At 34.6% G+C, this 13,744-nt stretch overlaps 1 long non-coding RNA gene across 1 annotated transcript in view; it reads right to left on the reverse strand.

Moving 5' to 3' along the window:
- LOC116738307 overlaps positions 1-12,163 on the reverse strand; it is a 78,422-nt gene extending 66,259 nt beyond the window's left edge. The window contains exons 1-2 of the long non-coding RNA XR_004344082.1: positions 12,108-12,163; positions 10,531-10,750 (exon numbers count right to left, since the gene is read on the reverse strand). This is a non-coding gene — a long non-coding RNA (uncharacterized LOC116738307). The remainder of the gene's footprint in view (positions 1-10,530; positions 10,751-12,107) is intronic.
- Positions 12,164-13,744: the final 1,581 nt, after the last annotated feature.

Raw genomic sequence — 13,744 nt, forward strand, 5'->3', positions numbered from 1 at the left:
AATTTTAACGTATTTGATTAGTTTAAATCCATTGTGATCTTTATATAATCTATGGCCAATGAGGGCCTCAATTTGACTTCTGAATTCTTTTGATTATTTCTCTGATATGCAGTATTTCAAGATGTTCTAGTACATTTTTTTTTGCATAAACCTGGAGTCAGTCATTTCTTGAAGCAGCCATGGTTTCCTTAAAAAAGGCAGTGGGGGGCAGGGGGAAATGTCAAAATGATAATCTGGAAACCAGGGCCACTATTTGCTCCTGGTTGGTAATTTGTTTTTTCTAGGATTTTACAAATTCAGGGTTTTTATACAGCCTTTTCAGTTTTTTAACTCTTTTCTTCCATACTGATAATCTGCTTCTCAAGGTCACACAAATAGATTTAGAATATATAATTAGTCATTTGCTTTGTCCCATTTATGCCTTGTCGCATTTAAATATTTTAAATGTGTTATTCTATTTTTTGGCATAAAGCATTGATGTTAAAAAAAATCCCGTGATAATATCACTTTGATGCCTTTATTAAACATGTGCTCTTTTCCCTAGATTCCCAGAGGATTTTTTTGTTTCTTTAAAGTCCAGTCATTTTATTAGAATATGTCTTGGTCTCAATTTTTTGGGGTTGATATTATCAGGTAATAGAGTGCTCTATTAACATACACTTCATAATAATACTTTCAGCAAGTTTTTAGTATTCTTTTTTTTTTAAGGAACTGTTATTTCATATGTTGAATTTTCTTTTTGTATCTTCAGTATTTGTCATTTTCTCTCATATCCCTTTTATCTCTTCATTTTGTTTGATTTTTGTTTTAATTCTCTTCTTTTAATCTACTATGTCTAACAAGAGATTACTTGAGTTTGGGGTGTATATTTTCTCTAGTTTATTTATCAGATCTGGTATAGTTTTCAATTATTTTTTGAGCTGTATCAACTAATTTCTGAGTTTTCCTAGTCCTGATTGTTTTTTCATATCTTGTATCTTTTCCTAATTTTTTATCTCATTTTGAAGTGGTATATTTCAATTTGCATATATGTTGAATATATCTTTCTAGCATGTTTTCTTTGCCTATAGGTTTATTCTATTATTGTCATGTTTTCTTATAGTTATTTGTCTGGTATTTTATTTCAATAGTTTTCTAATGTTCATTTCTATGTTGATTTAGTTTTCATAACTTCTTAGAAGATTTAGTTCAGATAGCTTCTCTGCTTAGATTCTTTTTATATTATTTTCATATATTAGTAAAACTACAATGGCTTGCTTGGGGCAGATTCTAGCTGCTTCCTTTTCCCTTTTATCTGGACCACCTTTTTCCTTCATTTCAGTTGTTCCTAAACTAAACAATTTTGTTTCATCCCAGCAGTTTCTGTTCAGTATGAAGCCTTGTACATGGAGGAAGCCCTAGTGGGTCAGTTATGAAAACTTACAGGAACTAGCCAACTTACTGGTTATTGGAAAATGTTAAACCTCTTCCAGTTTTAGCTACTATTCTCCAATTGAATTGCTATGATTTCCAGTGAATAACTTTTACTTTATGTGGGGTTCTTCAGTTCTCAGGTCATTCAGATACTCCATTACCTCTCTCTGCTTTTCCCTGAATAGACACTGACAAGATACAATGGCTTCTCCCTACCTTCTTGTATTCTGAAGCTGCCAGAGTAAAACTTTATTAGGGTGATGCTAATAGAAATAAGATACAAATGGTAACAAAAAGAACAGTTTCTTTCTTCTTTGTCTTGTGACAACCCTTTATTGCCCCCTATTGCCAGAACTTAACAGGGAGTAAACTGACCAATCAGAAATTCAATTTTCAGAGTTCTAATTCCAGCATTACAAAGCAAAATATAGAACAATAAATTTGAAGCTGAGAGATAATACCTTAAAAACTGGCTTGTTATATGCTCTTTGTAAACCGTGCCTTTTGTCATTGTATAGTCTTTATTTTATTTAGAACTTTTAATCTTAATACATTTTATCTGATTTTGTATATGCAATTGCTTTTCTTTTATGCTATTGTTTTATTTTCAACATTTCTTCACTGCTCTGTTTAACCACTTTTTTTAAAAGAATATATTGATAGGTTTCGGTTTTGTTTTGTTTTTTTTTTCAACTCAATCTGAGAAGCTGTTTTATACACTGGAGAAGTTAATCATTCATGTTTTCTTCCTTTCATCCTACTTTGTTTGCATTTAAAAAAATATTTCCTTATTTTCCTTTAACTATTTCTCTTAGTTTTCCTGTTTGATCATTACTAGTCTCTTTTCCTTGTTTTAATTATGAAATTCTATTGCACTTTTTCATGCAACTAGTGATTATATTTTCATACATTCAAAATTAAATCCATATGAAAGTAAGGGTTAAATGGAAATGAGATACCAACTATTCGTTTGGTAGGTGCTCTGTTCCTTCACTGGATGAGCCCTTTGGAACACTTTTATTTCCCCTCTCCCTGGCCCCAAACTCCTACAATTTGTTGATATATTTTAATTGCCTTTAGAGTCTATTATCAGGGTGCCTTTGCAGTATGCCACTTTTATTTCAAGAAGCATCAGTTAGTATTTATATTACACACACTCATTCACTCTGCATCTGTTTAGATATCTCTTTAAGGTAACAATTGTGTCAGAGCTCCTCATTCTTTCATTTACTCTATTTTCCCATGTCTGTAGATCTGTATTTTCTTTGTTGTTTGATTATAGTCCTTTCCTTTACTACTTCCTCAGTTGTGCTGCTGAGTGATATATTCTATCAATCTTCACATGTTTATAAACAACTTTCTTTGAAATTGACAATTAAATGATACCTTGATTGTATTAGAATCAATGGATCATATAGTCCTTTCCCTAGATATAAATTATACTAAATTTACTAGCTTCTAATATTATAAATAAAGTGTTGGTTCATCTGATTCTTTTCTTTCATAATTATTCTTCCTCCATTAGCTAATTAGACTATTTTTTCTTTATCCTTGGGACTCAGAAATTTAACTAGATTATTTCTAACATGTCTATAACAAGATAGCATTAGGTCAGTGTGTGGAAAAAAATGAAATCTCAACAAAATGACAGCTCCTTGAGATATTAATGACAGATTCCATGACCATTTCTAATTGTATGATATTAGCATCTCCTTTGGGTAACCATTTTGTTTGCTAATTTGTGACTACTGGTATTTCCTTTTTCATTAACTGTTACTGAGGTCCTATCTTTTCTATTGACTATAATGCAAATCTTGGAATTGGGGTTTGATTGCACCATTGTGTACAAATATACTATGATAATTTTGTTGTATTAAGAAATCAGTTTTTGGGGTGCCTGGGTGGCTCAGACGGTTAAATGTCGGACTTCGGCTCAGGTCATGATCTCACGGCTTGTGAGTTCGTGCCCCTTGTTGGACTCTGCTGACAGCTCAGAGCCTGCAGCCTGCTTCGGATTCTGTCTCCCTCTCTGCTCCTCCTCTGCTCACACTCTTTCTCTAAAATAAATAAACATTAAAAAAATCTTTAAAAGAAAAGAAAAAGAAATCGGTTATGATTGCTCTGCAATAGCTGATAGGAACTCTTCCTTTTCTGCAATGTCATTTTTAGTAAATAACTAAGTCTTTTTTTAAGTTTTGAGCCTATGGTCTTCTTTTCCAAAGCAGTGTTTTTCTTCATCAATCCTGCCAGTGTGAGCTCTTTTATTCTGTGGACAAAGAGCTTTCTCAAGTTCAAGACATTTTTTTACTATAAAATACTTAATTATTGATGCTACTCCATCGTTATTCTTCCACCTTTTGGAACTCCTGTATTATTCACTATTGGGTCTTCTGTATGTGTCCTTCAGTTCTCTGATCTTTTCTTTCGTACTTCCTGTCTGTTTATAATTTTGTTCTGTGCTTTGAGATATTCTTCCACTTGATCTTTCATGTTCCTGATGTGTGATTCATGTGCTAGTTTTCAAGTATGAAAATCATGATTCAAATCCTTGGGTTGGGATAGCATGAGATGTGGATACTACTTACTGTTCTCTAAAATTTCCAGGCTAAAAACTCTGGTCTCAAATAAGCATATAACATCAGTGGAAATGAATCTGGTCTGAAATAAGCATGTAAAATCAAATAATAAATTCTGTTAGTTTGCTAGGGCTGCCATAACAAAATACCACAGACTGGGTGGCTTAAACAGCAGAAGTTTATTTTCTTAAAGTTCTAGAGGCTGAAAATCTAAGATTAATGTGCCAGCAGTGTTGATTTCCTCTGAAGTCTCTTTCCTTGGCTTGTAGATGGCTGTACATTTGCTGCCTGTTCACATGGTCTTTTGCCTGTGTGTATACACCTCTGGTATCTGTTTATGTATCCAAATTTCCTCTTTTTATGAAGACATCAGTCAGATTGGATTAGGACCCATCCTAATGGCCTCATCTAACTTAATCAAGTTCTCTAAAGAACTTGCCTCCAAATATGGTTACATTCTGAGGTGCTGGGGGTTAGGATTTCAACATATGAATGTGTGTGGGGGGCGGGGTGGGGGGGTTACAAATCAATCATAACAACTGTCATTGTAAGAAGAGATTATTTGTTGACAATACACATTAAATAATTCTCATACCAACTGATGTGTAACAGTTCAGCTCAATTCTTAGCATCAAGCTCTACCAGTTTAAGAATTTAGTTCCTCAAGATTGCACCCACTTCAGAAGCTATGCAAATAGGGTGCCAAGGATACTTACAGTTCTGCTCAGCAAACTAAACATTCTTGAGTTCCTGTGACTGCCTCCCTAGGTTTGATAACTCACTAGAACAAGTCACAGAACTCAGGAAAGCATTTTATTTGTGATTACCAGTATAATATTAAAGACATAACGCAGGAACAGCCAAATGGAAGAAGTGCACTACCTACCTTGCACCTTAATGAGTTCAACTGGGAAATTCTCTGAATCCCATCAATTAGGGGTTTTTATAAAGATATTATTACATAGGCATGAGTGATTAAATTGTTTCTCATTGGTGATTAACTCAATCTCCAGCCCCTCTCCCCTCCCTGGAAGTTTGGGGTGAGACTGAAAGTTCCAAGCTTTTAATCATGGATTGGTCTTTCTGGTGACCAGCCCCCAACCTGAAGCTACTAGAGGCCTGCCTTATCACTGAGGAAATTCCAAAGGTTTTAGGAGCTTTGTGTCAGGAACCAGGGACAAAGAAAAATATTTTATTATAGCGTATTTGTGCAAAAAGGTGACACACTGCTTTTAAACCCTTGATGAATACAGACCATAAAAAAGTCATTTAAAAGCTGTAGGTCTACCTTTTAAGAGATTAAATTTACCTTTAAAGCAGACTTTCTCTTCAAGAATGGCCTGTAAAGTGAATGCAAATCAATTTACTCTTACTCCTGGGAAAACTTCAGGTATCTTCAATGTAAGTATCTTAGAGAAGCTAAGCATTTTGTTTTGTAAACTGAATGTATCTAGGTGTTTGGTTTCTGCAGCATTTTTGGCTTCCTTGAAAGAAGTGTTTTTTTCTCTTTGGATTTGGATTGCCATGTGTATTATTGTTGCTGTTTTTCCTTGAACTTGTTGGAACCTTTCTTTTGCACCTTCCAGTCACTACATGGCTTTTGTATTTATTGCCTAAGAATAACTGCTAATGTGATGCCTAATTATTGATTTTGTACTTTATATAAATGGAATAATACAGAATGTACCATCTTGTCTGGTTTTTCCTCATTTTGTGAAATTTGTCCATGTTGTTTAACACAGTTGTAAATGGTTTTATCATATATATTGCTATATCATATTCCATGGTGTGAATATACCACAATTTATGCTTTGTTAATGGACATTGGAATATTCTTCAGTTTTCTATTTCAGTATGGCAATAAATATGTCTGTTGGTGAATGAATCCATGAGTTTTCTCTTGGGTATAATCTTAGAAACAAAACTGTTAGGTCACAGGGTATGCATATGTTCACCTTTAGTAGACACAGCCAAACAGTTCTCCAAAGTACCAATTGACATTCCAACCAGTATTGTATAAGAGGTAGGATTTCTCCACATTTTTGCCAAGTCTAGTATTAAAGGTGAGATTTATTGTTTTTAAATGCCTTCTTAAGTCTTCTGCTTGTTGTCTCCCTCCCCCACCAACCATCATTGGGTTTTTTTCTGGTTGATTTCTAGGAGTTCTTCACATAATCTGGATACCAGTCTTTGTCAAATATGTGTATTGAAAATACTTTCTCCTACTCTGAGTTACTTAATCATTCTCTTAATGAATACAAGTTCTTAATACAGACGGATTTATCATTTTACCTTTATGTTTAGAGCTTTTGGTATTTATTAAGAACTCTTTACTGATGTGTAACAAGATTAATCTTGTCCAAAGAAAGGTATGGCCCTCATCCCAGTAACTTAGTTACTGGGAGGTAACTATAAGCCCTTGGAATGTCCTGCCTCAAAGGAGTGTCTTTGTTTACCTGGGGGCTTTAAACCATGCCAAGTAGTCTATACTAACAATGTGATTTATGGTGAGGACCTTGTCCCATGTGGTATCACACTGACCTCTGGAGGAGCAGAAGACTAAGATCAGCAATATGGGAAGAGAGCCATGACTATGTAACTTATCCCCCAAAAAACACTGGGCACCAAGGTTTGGTTGAGCTTCCCTGGTTGACAACACTCTGTCTGCATCACCACATATCACTGTTGGGAGAAGCAAGCACTGTTCACACAATGCCACTGGGAGAGAACAACTAGAAGCTCTCTATACCAGGTCTCTCCTGTACCCTGCCCTATGTACCTTTTCCTGTTGCTGATTTTAATCTGCATTTACCATGGTATAAACTGCAACCATGAGTATACCAGCTTTGCTGAGCTCTGTTCTTCCCTGGGGGTGATCTTAGGTATTTCCTGAATCACAACCTATTATAAGTCAGACAGAAGTTCTCCTGTTACCTTTGAAAAGCTTTAGTATTTTATCATTCACATTTAGTTTGTAATTCCTAAAGGAAATTGATTCTGGTATTTGGCATGTGAAGACAGATCAAGATGTACATGTTTTTTCATAATATTCACTTGATCTTGTATCATTTATTATAAAGACCACCTTGGGAACTACACTGTTTAATCACTTTTGTTGTAAGTCAGCTGACCACCTGTGTGTTTTTACTGTTTGTATTTACTAAGTACTCCAGTGTTTTGTTCTTTAAGAATAACTCGGTCATTCCTCATTCTTTGTAGATATGTCTGAGTTTTCAGCTTGTCAATTTAATTAAAAAAAAAAAAACACACAACTTGGGATTTTGATGGGGGTTATGCTGAATTATAAATTAACATCTTTATAATATTAAATCTACTAATCCTTCAACATGGTATATCACTCTCTCCATTTATTTAGACCTTTGTCTTTCAATGATTTGTAATTTTCAGTGTAGAGTTGGTGTCCATCTTTCTTTCTTTAGCATTATTCCTATCTTTAGATTTATTCCTAAAAAACATAATATTTTAAATGATGCTGTAACTTATATATTTGGTATGTATAAAAAAACCCAGAGAATCTACAAACTATAAGAATTAATGAGAAATATAGGGGCTTCTGGGTGACTTAATCAGTTGAGCGTGTCAGACTCTTGGTTTCAGCTCAGGTCATGATCCCAGTGTCACACTAGGCACTGAGTGTGAAGCCTGCTTAGGATTCTCTCTCTCTCTCTCTGTGCCCCTCTCACATGTGTGCTCTCTCCCTCTCTCTCTCTTTCTCTCTCTCTCTCTCCCCCCACAAAAAAGAAAGAAATGTAGAATTGTTGTTGTTATGATATGTTATAATAAAATATTATAATAAAAATACTTTAGTTCTACATATAAGCAACAAATAGAAAACAAAATATAAAAAAGATAGGCTAATGTTTTATTAGAGAAAAATATTTCTCTTCATGGCTTTTACAAACTTAAGAGGAATTTGAGAATAATTTTTATTTTATTTTTAAATTTTTTAATGTTTATTCATTCTTTGAGAGAGATAGAGAGAGAGCATGAGCAGGGGAGAGGTAGAGACAGGGAGACACAGAATCCAAAGCAGGCTCCAGGCTCTGAGCTGTCAGCACAGAGCCCAATGAGGGGCTCAAACTCAGGAACTGTGAAATCATGACTGAGTCAAAGTGGGACACTTAACCGACTGAGACACCCAGGTGCCCCAAGAGAGTAATTTTTTAAATAGAACTTTTAAAATACTGTCCCTGAAATTTCCTTTGCAATTATTTCCAGTTTTAAGAGAAAAAACAATGTAAGAAATGTAAGTCATTGGTAGTCATCTTGGTAGAAACATATATTCCAATAAATGAATAAACATTCATATTATAATTTAATGATTTTTATAGGAAAGTTTTTTACTATTTACTGTTGGTTATCTCTTTGGTATTTGAGACAAACACTGAACTTTTTCTTTTTTTATGCAGATTACATTACTTTGCTTCAATGTCTTTCATTACATACAGTTCAAAAATTGAGTACTAGTATCTTAAAGACTTACAAATCAAAACTTAATAACAAAAACTAAAATCTGCTCTTATTTAGAGTTTAAAGCTTGCTTTTAAACAAATCCTAGGACTTCGATTACTGTATTTACTACTAAGTCGGCAAACTTATAACTGCAATTAGATTCTATTTTATTTTAGAATGATATATTATCTATAAAGACAAATTAATTATGACATTCCAGTTTAATCTACTAAGTTGCTATTTTTAATTTGTCAACAAGTTCTAATAATGGTCTTGTTACCTTGTGATTAGATCAGCACACCATATATTTATATATAATTATTTAAGTTCTAAGTATCAGGCTAATCTTCAAGGAAGCTTAATTATAATAAATAAATATGTACTATTTTGTGATTAATTCCTGGCTTCTCAAAAAAAATAACTAGAACTCTACTATTTCCTAAGGGGGAAAAAAAGAGGAAAAAGTCCTGCATATCAATCCACTTTCTTTAGTAAGTACAAGGTAGCACAAGGACAGAAAGTAGAATATGGTCTGTCAAATCAGACAGATCAGTGAATCAGTTACATTTCAAAGAAGGTAAATCTGTTGTGGACTAATAGTTCAATGGGCCACACTCTGGAATTAGATTACATTGGATGATATGACATCTCTACAGTTAGTTCCTGTGATAATATGATTTATGACAACCTTGGAATTTCCTGAGCATAAGAGCAATGGAAACATCGATTGTTATATTTTTTCTGTCTTCAGTTCCTGAAAGAACTTCAGAGCCATAAAGGTAAAATGAGTGTCTTGTTATTCATAACATGCCTATTTCCACCACAACTGGGTTTACGTTAATGGGTCACTTTTGAAAAGCACTGAAGGATGGGGGCTGGTTGCCAGGTGAACTAACCAGGAATAGAAGGTTAGAACTTTTAGTCTCACCCCTTGATAAGAACAGAGAAGAGGGAAGGGAGGAGCTAGAGGCTGATCAATCACTAGCAGATGGTGATTTAATCAATCATACCTATGTAATAAAGCCTCTATAAAACCCCAAATAGATGTTTTGAGAACTTCCAAGTTGGTGAACACATGGTCAGGGAAAGTGGCACACTTGGGAAGGTCATGGAAGCTCCTAGTCCTTTTCCCATACCTTGCTGTATGCATCTCTTCCATCTGACTGTTTCTGAGTTACATCTTTTTAAAAAAAATTTTTTTCTAATGTTTATTTATTTTAGAGAGAGACAAAGCACAAGTGGGGGAGGAGCAGGGAGAGAGGGAGACACAATACAAAGCAGGCTTCAGGCTCTGAGCTATCAGCACAGAGCCCTACGCAAGGCTTGAACCCATGAACCGTGAGATTATGACCTGAGCCAAAGTTGAACGCTTAACCAACTGAGCTACCCAGGTGCCCCGAGTTACATCTTTTTGTAATTCATCAGTAATCTAATGAATACTCTGAGTTTTGTGAGCCACTCTAGCAAATTAATCAAAACCAAGGAGAGGGTATGTGAGAGAAGATAGGTGATAACCTGGACTTGCTACTGGCATCTGAAGCAGAAGCACAGACAGTCTTGTAGGACTGAACTCTTAACCTGTGACGCAAAGAAGGGGTCATGGGAATCTCTGATTTATAGCTGGTCATTCAGAAGCACAGGTAACTACCTGGTCTACCAGGTAGACAGTGTCAGAATTGAGTTAAATTGTAGGACACCCACTTGGTGTTGGGAGAATTGCTTGTTGATATGGGGAACCCCCCCAACACACACACACATACACACATACACATATCCCATATGTTAGAATTGGTGGCCACAATCTTTAGTGTTCCAAATGGGAATTCTTAATTAATTACCTACAGGGTTTATAAGCCCTTTTGCAAGGAAAACCAAAAAAACATATCTCAACTATATAATTTTGAATACTAAATACATATTATGTTTGATACCCAAGTACAAAACATAAATAGCCTTCTTCAGCTGTGGATCATCTTTACAACTGGCACAGCCATTAGGCTAAAGACTATGGCATGGCAGGTCTTTTACCTATACATGTGATTTCCATTAAGGGATCCGGTAAAGATACCTTACTTAGAAGTCCAAGCTTTAGCTACTCAGAGGATGCTTTTGCTCTGTAAAGGGCACCTGAGGCTCCTCTTCAAGCTTTCTGGCAGACTTGCTTAGCCACAGCAGTGGGCTGTAGCTGCTTTCATTCACCAGCGGTGGCCAGTAGATTCATTCACCATCTACAAGCCAGTAGATGCAGAGAGGTAAGAGACATAGGATGTAAGGCTTAAGAAAACAGGCTGTTAAAGGAGAAAGAAGCAAAATTATTTTAGTGCACACAACTTACTCTCCCAAAAGGAGTTCAATGCAAATATAATGTTGGTAACTTCAGGAATTTCTAACTTGTTTATGCTCCTTCAATATTGCTTAGACCTCACTATATATCACAGATATATAATAAAGCTGGTATATATCTCTGTCTCATCCACTGGACTTGGAGAACCCATACCCTCAGATTCTTGAACTTGGGGTGGAACTGAATAAAGGGAACTTTCCATATGTATGCCAATCCATAAAATAGGTAATAATAATGTTAACTTACAAAGGTGTACACGTTTTGGGTTAACTTTTCAAAAGATCTTAATAACTGGGTATGAAAGTAACCTCTCATTGAAATGGTGTTAATTTTTCTATATTTTCACATATTATTTCCTTTGCTGAAACAATGTGGGAAAAAAACAGAAGTATTCAAAATTTACTACGAGAAAAACATGCCTCTCTGGATCAGCCTAGCCAATAACAATGAATATTAATTTGAATTAATATAAATCATGAATTAAAGGTTCCAGTTGCATTTGAGCTAAATTGCATTGTTTTGCACAAGTCAGAAAACTACTATAATTCAATTATAACAAGCAAAGTCCTCTGGTGTTTATGAGTTTTATACATCCAATGGAGTCAACTGTTTGATGATAGTGAACCTGTCCTAAAAATTACCTACATCTAGTTTTTGATTTCAAATACAATAAAATGTGTTTAAAATACCATTAAAACACTGTACACAACCTGTCCTTAAAGTAATCAAATATATACCAATTAGATTATTAACATTACTTGGTAAAGAGTTACAACTAACGCTGTCAAGTGTTTGAACTGTAGGCAATGGAGTTAGAAACCAAGGAAAAGATCCTGTCATTTGTGGGAAAATGTGTAAGTCTTTTAACTACACTGAGAGTAATATATTATTTACATTTTGATAGATAACTATAAGATAACTGTAAGATTCAACAGCTAACTTAAACTTAGAAACACAAATGCGGCACTAAAGAAAATGGACAGAGGGAATTGTATTTGTATCTGCCTCATTCTTTTCTTCTCAGTATCCCCATCTCAGCAAATAATAAATCTAGTGGGTTAGGATAAAAACCACACAGTGAGAGCTGTTGCTTCCCCTTCTTTCACATCCAAACCTTGAGTAAATTATGTTAGGTCTGTATTCAGAATATATCCAGAGTGTTCCCACCAGTGTCCTTGCTATCACCCATCCACCTATCCAGTAACTACTAGTAAACAACTTCTTAAAAAAATAATGTTTGAGGTACTTCAGTACACAGAGAATGGCCGTTTTGGCCTTTACAAAAGAAATAAACTTCTTACCTATCCTGAATCTCACTACAGTGCGTTGTTCCAGGACATAACTGCCAGGGCACCTAAAAGTCAATATTGAGAAAATTAATGGCTAGGTAAGATTCTAGCAATAAATAAATAATATTCACCCATGAAAACTTAAACTAAATAATAAAAATCCCAATCTCACTAAGAAATACATTTCGATAAAGTATTACTTTCTATAATTATTCAAAATTATATTTATATGTTGATCATCTGTATATTAGTAACAGTCACAATGATTAAAAAAATTTTCCTGGATTGACTTAATTTTAGAACATTAGGACCACAAGATATGGAATAAATATTAATATACACATTTTTTTTTTGCTGCAGCAAACAATGATAACCAGTAAGACTTTTATGCCTAAAACCATTCTATGTAAGAATAGAATTCTGTAGGTCTGGGTTTCTTAGTAGCATACCACTACTGACATTTTGGGCTAGTTAATTCTTTGTTGTTGAGAGTTGCTTTGTGTAATGCAGAATGTTTCACAATATCCCTGGCCTCCTCCCACTAGATACCCAGTAGCCCCCACTCCCTAGTTATGATACCAAAAATGTCTCCAGATATTGCCAAATATACCATGGGAGGGAGGCAATAGTCCCTGAGAACTATTGCTGTGAATGTAAAGGACAGAACAGCAATACAATGTAATACTTATTCAAGCAAAGTGTTAGTTCACTTCTTAAAAATGGATGAGTATCAAAATACTATATTTAATTCCACTGCATATATTTAAAGGAGTGACTGCTACTGTAAAATGCCATTTTACAATGCACTGGAAATTACATTATTGGCCATTATTTAAACTTATGGGGAAGAGCTTTGGATGTTAGCTTATATTCCATTAGTCAAAAGCATCCTGTAATTTATAGGATAGGTGGGTAATGTACTGTATCACTCACTTACTGATCTTTCTTCAAACCCTAATATAGTACTTAGAACACTCTTGAGTTTCTCTCTTATAGCTCTAAGCCTTTTTGTTTTTTACCTTGAGAAATGTATTAAATTTTTGAACACTATCTATCTTGATAAATGTCTAGAAAACTTAACTGAAGGTATCAAGGCTTTTACACAAATGCAAAATACTTAGAGACAAAGCAAGTATTTTTACATTCAGTTTGTGTAGACTGGTAATCTTTTTTATTTCCACTCTTCAAATGATGCCTAGAGAAATCCAAGGATTTGGAGGCTGAGAATAGTTTAAGAACTCCCAAGATCTTGTCCACACATAGAAGCAATTCTTAAATCCTGTTACTAGTCACCTAACTAGTCTCTAAGTATGGTCCAATTCTCTCAGCTTAATCAGTTTACTGTCAAGGATGCTAACGGATTCATTCTAGCTATAAACATAAAAATGTATGGACTGTTTTTGTTTTAAAGAATTTTCACATAAATTATCTGGTATTAATCAAACACATCTCCAGGACAGGTAAGAAAGATATTAGGGATAGAAAATTTTTAGTTTAGTAAATGACTTGCCTAGTTTACAATTCAGCAGTGGCAGTAGCAGCAGCAGAGTTGACATCTCCAGACTAATGACACCAAAGGCTTTTCTTAGGAAATCCTCATTTGAGATTTTGCTCATAACTGCACATTGTATGGAGTTCTGGGATGCTTG

Source organism: Lynx canadensis, chromosome C2 (assembly GCF_007474595.2).
Source record: "Lynx canadensis isolate LIC74 chromosome C2, mLynCan4.pri.v2, whole genome shotgun sequence".
NCBI classification, from domain to species: domain Eukaryota; kingdom Metazoa; phylum Chordata; class Mammalia; order Carnivora; family Felidae; genus Lynx; species Lynx canadensis.